At 41.8% G+C, this 7,397-nt stretch overlaps 1 protein-coding gene across 2 annotated transcripts in view; it reads right to left on the bottom strand.

Annotated features, from left to right (window-relative positions):
- Positions 1–7,397, bottom strand: part of elfn2b (extracellular leucine-rich repeat and fibronectin type III domain containing 2b) — a 42,667-nt gene that overhangs the window by 32,527 nt on the left and 2,743 nt on the right. Inside the window, exon 1 of one of the 2 annotated variants that reach the window (XM_025064705.1) lies at positions 2,614–2,762. The exons of the other annotated variant lie outside the window; for it this stretch is intronic. The gene's annotated coding sequence lies outside the window, so the exon portion shown is untranslated. Of the gene's footprint in view, positions 1–2,613; positions 2,763–7,397 lie in introns of those variants that run through there. 2 annotated transcript variants of the gene reach the window in all.

The following is a 7,397-nucleotide window of genomic DNA, read 5'->3' as shown; positions in this document are numbered from 1 at the left end:
CTTCCTCTCTGCTGTCGCTGTAATTTTTGCCCATTTATTATGTTAAATGCATATTAATTTTTACTTTAGTGTAATAATGGTCCATGACAGTAATAACAAACACAGCTGTAGAGCGGAATAAACACACAATCGTGTCATCACTACACCTGAATACTCCAAATGTGTTTGCCGCTCTTGTCTTTGGTGGTATTTTCTTTAATGTCTGTTTCAGTGTAAACAGACTGTTCTTTCATTGATAGCATGGGTTCCCAACTACGGCCCGGGGTCTAGTATTGGCACGTGGACCATTTTGTACTGGACCGCACAGAGCGAAAAAAAGTTTTATTTCAATTCTATTTCTTTAATTTAACGTAGTCCTTAGACCAGACCTGGGCAAACTAGGGCCTGTGGGCCACATATGGTCCGCTGGGCTTTCTAATCTGGTCCGGTACAAGGTATGGTAAGGACTGATGTCAATCCTTTCTGTTTGTTTTTGTTGATGCCACTAGATGGCAGCAGATCTCAAATGTGTCCATTTACTTTGTATCTTCGTAATTCTACATCCAACCAGCCCACCAGTCACATTTTGAACCTCACCTCGACCCAAAAAGTTTGCCCATCCATGCCTTGGACAATATAGTCGTGGACTGACCGTTTACATGACTATATAGCAACCCCTGCAGGGGAGCGAGAGTAAGACACCTGGCTCTCCAGAAACGTTCACATCATTTCTACTTTTATTGACGAGGCATTTTATACAAAACGCGCTGTGTGATGCTGAAACCAACGTCTGTCGAAGACAAACAACGGAGTGGGCTGAAGGAGGAACAAACAACAGCAACAGCATCTGTGTTTCTATTGGTCTCCTATAGTTTTCACTGTGTTATTATCTCTGCACTTACGACAGTCTTCACAGAAAACTGATGAGTCAATTCATGAGGCACAAAGAAAGTGTGTGGTTCACCAACAACGGTCGACCGCAGCTGCTTTTAGAATAGCTGTCAGCTGCGCTAGCTCCGTTACTGCTTGGTTTGTTATTCACTTTCTTTGAAAAAAGAAGTTGAAGTGAAATAAGCTCAGCCTTGACTTGACTTATCATGATGTGTTAACATCTGAATCATTAGCAGTTATTTAGCTTCATATGCTACGACGGGGACGAGTCTCTGACAGCTGTTTACTCAAACATCAAAAGACGTTAGTCGACTTACAGCTGGGATTACAAGGTAAACACGCCTTTGAATCCAACACCTAAGAAGAGATTACATGTGTTCAGAGTCTTCAACACCTCGGAGCTGCAGCGAACAAGAACAATAAGTAAAAAAAGTCAGGACTGATGAGAGTTCCTCTTCGAAGGAAGACTGTGAAAACACTTTCACGTTCGGAGCTCTATTTTTACCTGACGTGGGAGGTTCAGTAAGTTCACAGCTCAGTATCTCTCTTGTAAATATATGTATGCTGAGATTACATTTTTTTTTATTTTAGTATTTTTTTTAAATTGAAAAGAAAAAAAAATCAAAGCACAGAACAATCCGACACAAACACATTCTCACGTACTCCAGCTTTTGTCGCCTGGCTGGTGGATTAAAGTGTGAGCATTTTTTAAACCCCAGGAATCCCTCTGTATGTGTGTGTGTGTGTGTGTGTGTGTGTTACAGCAGTTTTGTGCAGCTTAAATCTCTGAGATTTACTGTAATATTTATGGTGATAATTATAGTACAGAAAAAAATGCTCTAAAGAAATCATTCAAAATGGAGAACATTTTGATTCAAACTAAAGTTGGGGAAGAAGTTTGTTTTTCAACTGTTTTTAACTTCAATCAATGATATTATAATAATAGAAATGGTGGAATTTTTAACATTGAAAAAATTGGCTTTTCCAGTGTCGAGAGTTGTTTTGAAAACTTCCTTGAACTCAACAATATTAATCAGACAATCAGTTTGTCAACCACAGACTAATGTATTGCCCAACAATGTATTGGAGCATTAAATATTGTCATTCTGCCAATGCCTCAAAATTATTCAACACATATATACATATATATAATACTCTTGTCATCTGTGACATGCAGCATTAAACTCTCACATTACACTATAGCCGTTCCACAACCGTATTTGCCATGTACTCAAACCCTGACCAGACTCAGCTGCAGGATAAATCCAGACGCTGCTTCATGACCATAAACTTCCACGTGTCAAATGTCCATTCTCCTACGCTGAAGTCCATAGAGAAATAAATAACATTTTCAGCTGAAGGGGACACAGCAGCAGCCGGTCCACTGCTGCTGTGCGTCACTTAGGGTCACATCAGTTTCCCCGTCTCTCTGACACGCTCCTAAAATAGCGTAGACTTAAGCAGGTGTAACATTTTTGATGAAGGTGCTGAAAACCAGTCGTCACAACGTCCAGGTTTGCACCAAAGGACAACGTGACATTGCACATTTTATGCACATTGTTGCATCGTCTGACAGCTGCACAGCAGGTTTTATACCAAACAAAAATCAAGGCCACGTCTGTGACGTCCAACGTCCTCCTGATGGAGAGTCTTTCATGACTCATTTTTGTTTTGACCAACAACAGCACAGAGCAGATCCATTCACAGAACGATGCAAACATTAAACAAAGCAAAGCGTCTTACCTTGGTCCTGGTCCACAGTTCTGTCTTTGTCAGATATATATGTTTGTTTGTTTTTTAAATTGAAGACTAAGATGATAAAAACAGAAAACTCAATATGAAACAACAGTAAAGTCAAACTGGAACTGACAAAAGGGAAGAGCCAAGTGAAACCAGTGACACACAGGTGAAACACATCAGGGTGTGGCAGCCAATCAACACAAAGACCAGCCAGCAGGAAACAGGAAGTGACACAGAAAGTGACACAGAAAGTTTGTGCTAAGGAATAAAAGAGAAACACCAGGGGGAAAAATTTTTAAAAAAAGGAATAATCTGAGAAAGTCAGGGATTTAAAGGGAATGGATCCAAGAATTGAATGAGTTCAGATTATTGGGTCATGATGCTGTTTATGTAATATAAGATATTCATTGAAAAAGAAATATTCTAGTAAAATATATTTACATATGTGCTGCTGTGGCGTTTAGTTAAGAATAAGGAAAAAGAGCATTAGCATAGAAGCTAACCCTGACCTGACTGGGCCAATCATGCTAAATATGATCTGATTCCAATCACTGGCCAGTAGATCAGTGCGTCTCCATCTAGAAGAAGTTTGTGAGGCTGTAAAATATATATGGTCTACAGAAGTTCACTTGTTCCATGACAGTAGACATAAAGTCTGATTATCTCTGTGAACCAAAAAGGAACAAACGTGCTTCTTGGTGTTTTCCTCTGCATTAACTCACAGGCTGCAGAGTCCACGGAGACTCTGTGGAAACTCTTCCAACAACCAGCAGTTTTGTTGGAGAAGTCAAAGGTGAACGAGTGATAGCAGTGAAGTGAAACAGAAGTGAGAGCTCACACCAGCGTTGACTCTGCAGAGACAGCTCCGGGACCAGAGACGGTGTGGAGGAAACAACAGGGGCAACATCCAGCTGTTGAACTCAGTTCAACTCAGAGTTTTTACTTCTGTTTAAAAATGTTCCAGGTTTAGAACCCTGACTCCAGCCCAGCTCACAAATCCCCCAAACGCCGCTGCCTTCATAATGACTCTGCATTCTCAGCACGCTGCTCTTTTCTTTCAGGATTAAGGTGTTTGTTTGTTTTTTTAATTATTTCTTTTTTGATTGATTTTTTGATTTTGAATTTGGGTTTGTTTTTGTTTTTTTTAAGTATAATTTTCTGTATGCAGACGACGACTTTTAAACATTGAGTTATGGCACCGAGCAGAATGCCAAACAGATGCCTCATTACAACAAAGCACTGAACCCTCATCCAGCTTAACTGTAACTATACATACATTAACCAGTGCATGCACACACACACACACACACACACACACTGTGTGAACAGAGATGTTGTCTCTCTGTGGAAGTGTAGATTTAGGGCGAGGTTAAATATTTATACTGAGAGAGAGAGAGAGAGAGAGAGAGAGAAAGGAAAACTATGTGTGTGATTCATTTAGCCGTACTTGTGGGGGTATTTTGGGGGTGTACTAATGTTGTGGGGGCAATAATCAGTTCCACACTGAGTGAGAGAGTATTTTGAGATTAAAGAATTGGTTTGATAGATTAAATTAGAGTTATGGATTCAGGTTAGGATCAGGCATGAGGACAGTATATGTGGGATGTTTAAGGCTCTATGAAGGGCTCGTCTTCTTCTTCTTCTTCTTCTTGTTCCCTAAAGGGGGCGCCACAGTTGATCATCTACCTCCATCTCACCTAACACCCTGCCTCCTCAGCTTTGACACCGACCGTCTTTTTTCATCTACTAATGTCCTCCAGCGTTGAACCTTCATCTTGGACAGTCCTTATTTTATTGACTTGATCTTTTTCTCAGCCTCACCTCCAAACTGCCCCACCTGTAACTGCCCCTCTGATCTGCCCCTGCTCACTTCCAGAACAACACACAACATCTTCATCACCAAATTCAAAATCCAATGTGTGTGTTTCTGTGTGTGTGTGTGTGTGTGTTTCTGTGTGTGTGTGTGTGATGGAATGAAGGGTGATAAAAGATGAGCTTGCAGCACAGATGCCAAACGAATCTGGGGCATCTCTACATAAAACAAGGAGTTGTTCTAAAATCAACATTGTGTTTGTATGTGTGTGTGTGTTTGTATGTGTGCATACATACGTGTGTGTGTGTGTGTGTACCAATGCCAGAGGCTGCAATTCAACACAAAGATGCCACAACATTCTTTTTCTCTCCGTCTTCTTTAACAATGACAGATCTCTCTTCATCACACCCACTCTCCCTGCAACACCTCCTGTCTCCCTCCTTCACACACTCAAACACACACATACACATATCACCCACAGCCCCCTCCCCCTCCCCCCTCCAACACCACCTTCCCCCTGAAATATCCCATTTAAACGCAAGGACTCTGTCTGTGTGTGTGTGTGTGAGCCTGGGTGTGGGTTAAGAGGGGCAGGGGGTTGGCAGGAGGCGAAAATGATGACAGATGGCGCCCTTACTTAACAAACATACAGTGCACACACACTGAGGCCTGACACAGAGGCTTCAGCAGACACACACACACACACACACACACACACACACACGGTGTGTGTGTCCTGAGCTGCAGTTGTGGATGATGTCATTCAACAGTTCACCCAAAACACCGAGACGTCAGAGGTTTAGTTCAATCAAGTATCTGAAAATATCCACACACCAGTAACAGCTGCGTACTGAGTGTGTCATAAAGGAGTATTCTTTATATTTTTCTTTGTTAGAAAAAGTTTATTAGATCAGCAAACTCACTAAATACTAAATTTCAACTTTATCTAAGGCCCAAAATAAGATCTTATGACTATAAAAACACCTCCCTGTAAAAGAGAGAATTCTTGCTGATTCTGGTGAAAAGATTTAAAAAAGGTAGAGCGTGTGGGAAAGTCATTAAAGAGGCAGTTCAATTGATTATCTATCCTCCTTATTTTCTTCTTCTTCATTTTTACAAAAAAACCACACAATTTCAAATGATAGTTTTGATATAAATATATACAGTAATAAACCTGTGTTTAATATATTTGTCGTATCTGCTGTGTGGCCTCAGCAAAGACAGCACCGTTGGCCCTGCTGTGATTCAGCAGCCTGTGACTCAGACGTGTGTGTCACGATGTGTGTGAGTCGGAACGTAGTACTTGTTCTCATGGCGGAAAAAAAACAGAACCAATGTGGTACAACTGCCCTAATACACATACACCAGGGCAACTAAACTGTGTTTATAGCACCCCCTTCAGGAAAGAGCGGAACAAAATATTGCTAATATTCAAAGAAGGGTGTGAGAAACCTAGTCAGGATGAACTTTAGATCCTTGTTTTTGTTCTCCATGTTTACGTTGCAGCCTGATGAGAACAGACGAGCACTGACAGCACTGAGGCGTCACTGATGGTACCTCATTTATTTACTATTAGTCCTTTAATTATTACATATAACAAATGTATTCTTTCATATTCTACCATTTATTTCTCTTCAGGATCGAAGGAAACCTGCGGTTCAACGTACACAGTCCACACTGAACACTTCACCAGTCAACACTTCACCACTGTGGGCCACACACAGAGACAAACTACCATTCACACTGTAATTAAGCTCGTCACTTCTCTGCATGTGTTCAAACTGTGGGAGGAAACTGAAAAACCTGGAGAAAACCCACGCTCACAAAGAAGAAACATCCAACCAGCTAACTGGTGATTTTATCGGCAGTCAGAGTCAGGACTAACCACTTCTGCCACATGTGGTTCCTTTCATCGTCTGATTTTAACAAGCGTGTTTCTCTTGTTTCCTTTGAAAGCCTAGTTCCGACTCAAGGATTTCAATGTGGATTTTCAGGCCAGAAGTGAACACAAAGTCACCAGTCACATTTGTTCATGTCACAAACTACAATACTTTGACGTTGAACAGGCAGGTCCTAATAACTCCAGTCAATAAACCACAAACCTGCCTTCCTTTTCTTTTCATCATTAAACCACAAACCTGCCTTCCTTTTTTTTTTGTTTTTTCCATTTCTGAGTCAAAAACCCTGTCAGCTAACCTACTGCTGTGACTCTCAGCTCGTTGCCCAGGGGGGGACCTCCTCCACGTCCCTGGCAGTGAGGGAGTGACGCTTGTTGTGAAACACGACTACCATATCGATCGTCCGGAGTACTAACAGCTGGTACACTGGAAGAGAGCAATGTGCTGCGGCCAGAGATGTGATGAGGAGGAGTGAGCAAGTGTGAATCTCTCCCCAGGGTTATCCTCGTAGGATCTCTGGGTAATCCTTAATGATGGATGTGGAAATCTATTCCGAGGCATGGCTGGGAAAGAGAGGACAGATGAGGTGGAGACGGTGGGGAGGACTGAAGATCAAAGACCGCCAGTTTTGAGGACCGGGAGGACAGCAACCCTACGATTGAGAACCCGCGGAATTGAAACATGCATGCTTTTAAACCACAACATCGCACAAGACGACTAGACACCACTGTGTCTGCAAGTCACGGGGTCAAGTCCCAGGGTCACCATGTGCAACCTTATCAATACTTCAATCACTTTGCCTGTATGAGAATCTAAAGGCAACTAATTAGGTCAGTCAAGAAGTAAATGTCTTGGCCTCTCTGTGAACTAAGGTTTGAGCAAATTTAACGGCACTAATGGTTTTCCGGCTCCCACATGTCCAAGTCAATGTACAGAGACTCCAGTTAACTCTGGAGGAGTCAACGTCGTCCTTTAACCTGTGGAATCATTGGTTTAAAGTCAGCACAGGTTTTACAGGTGGACGGTACATTTTTGCTGATGTGATTTTAATTACAGTAAAGATGTGGAACTGTGTT

This window comes from Cynoglossus semilaevis, chromosome 17, assembly GCF_000523025.1.
Source record: "Cynoglossus semilaevis isolate Cse_v1.0 chromosome 17, Cse_v1.0, whole genome shotgun sequence".
NCBI classification, from domain to species: Eukaryota; Metazoa; Chordata; class Actinopteri; order Pleuronectiformes; family Cynoglossidae; genus Cynoglossus; species Cynoglossus semilaevis.
Note: the sequence above shows the minus strand (reverse complement) of the source record. Positions and strands in the feature narration are given on the sequence as shown.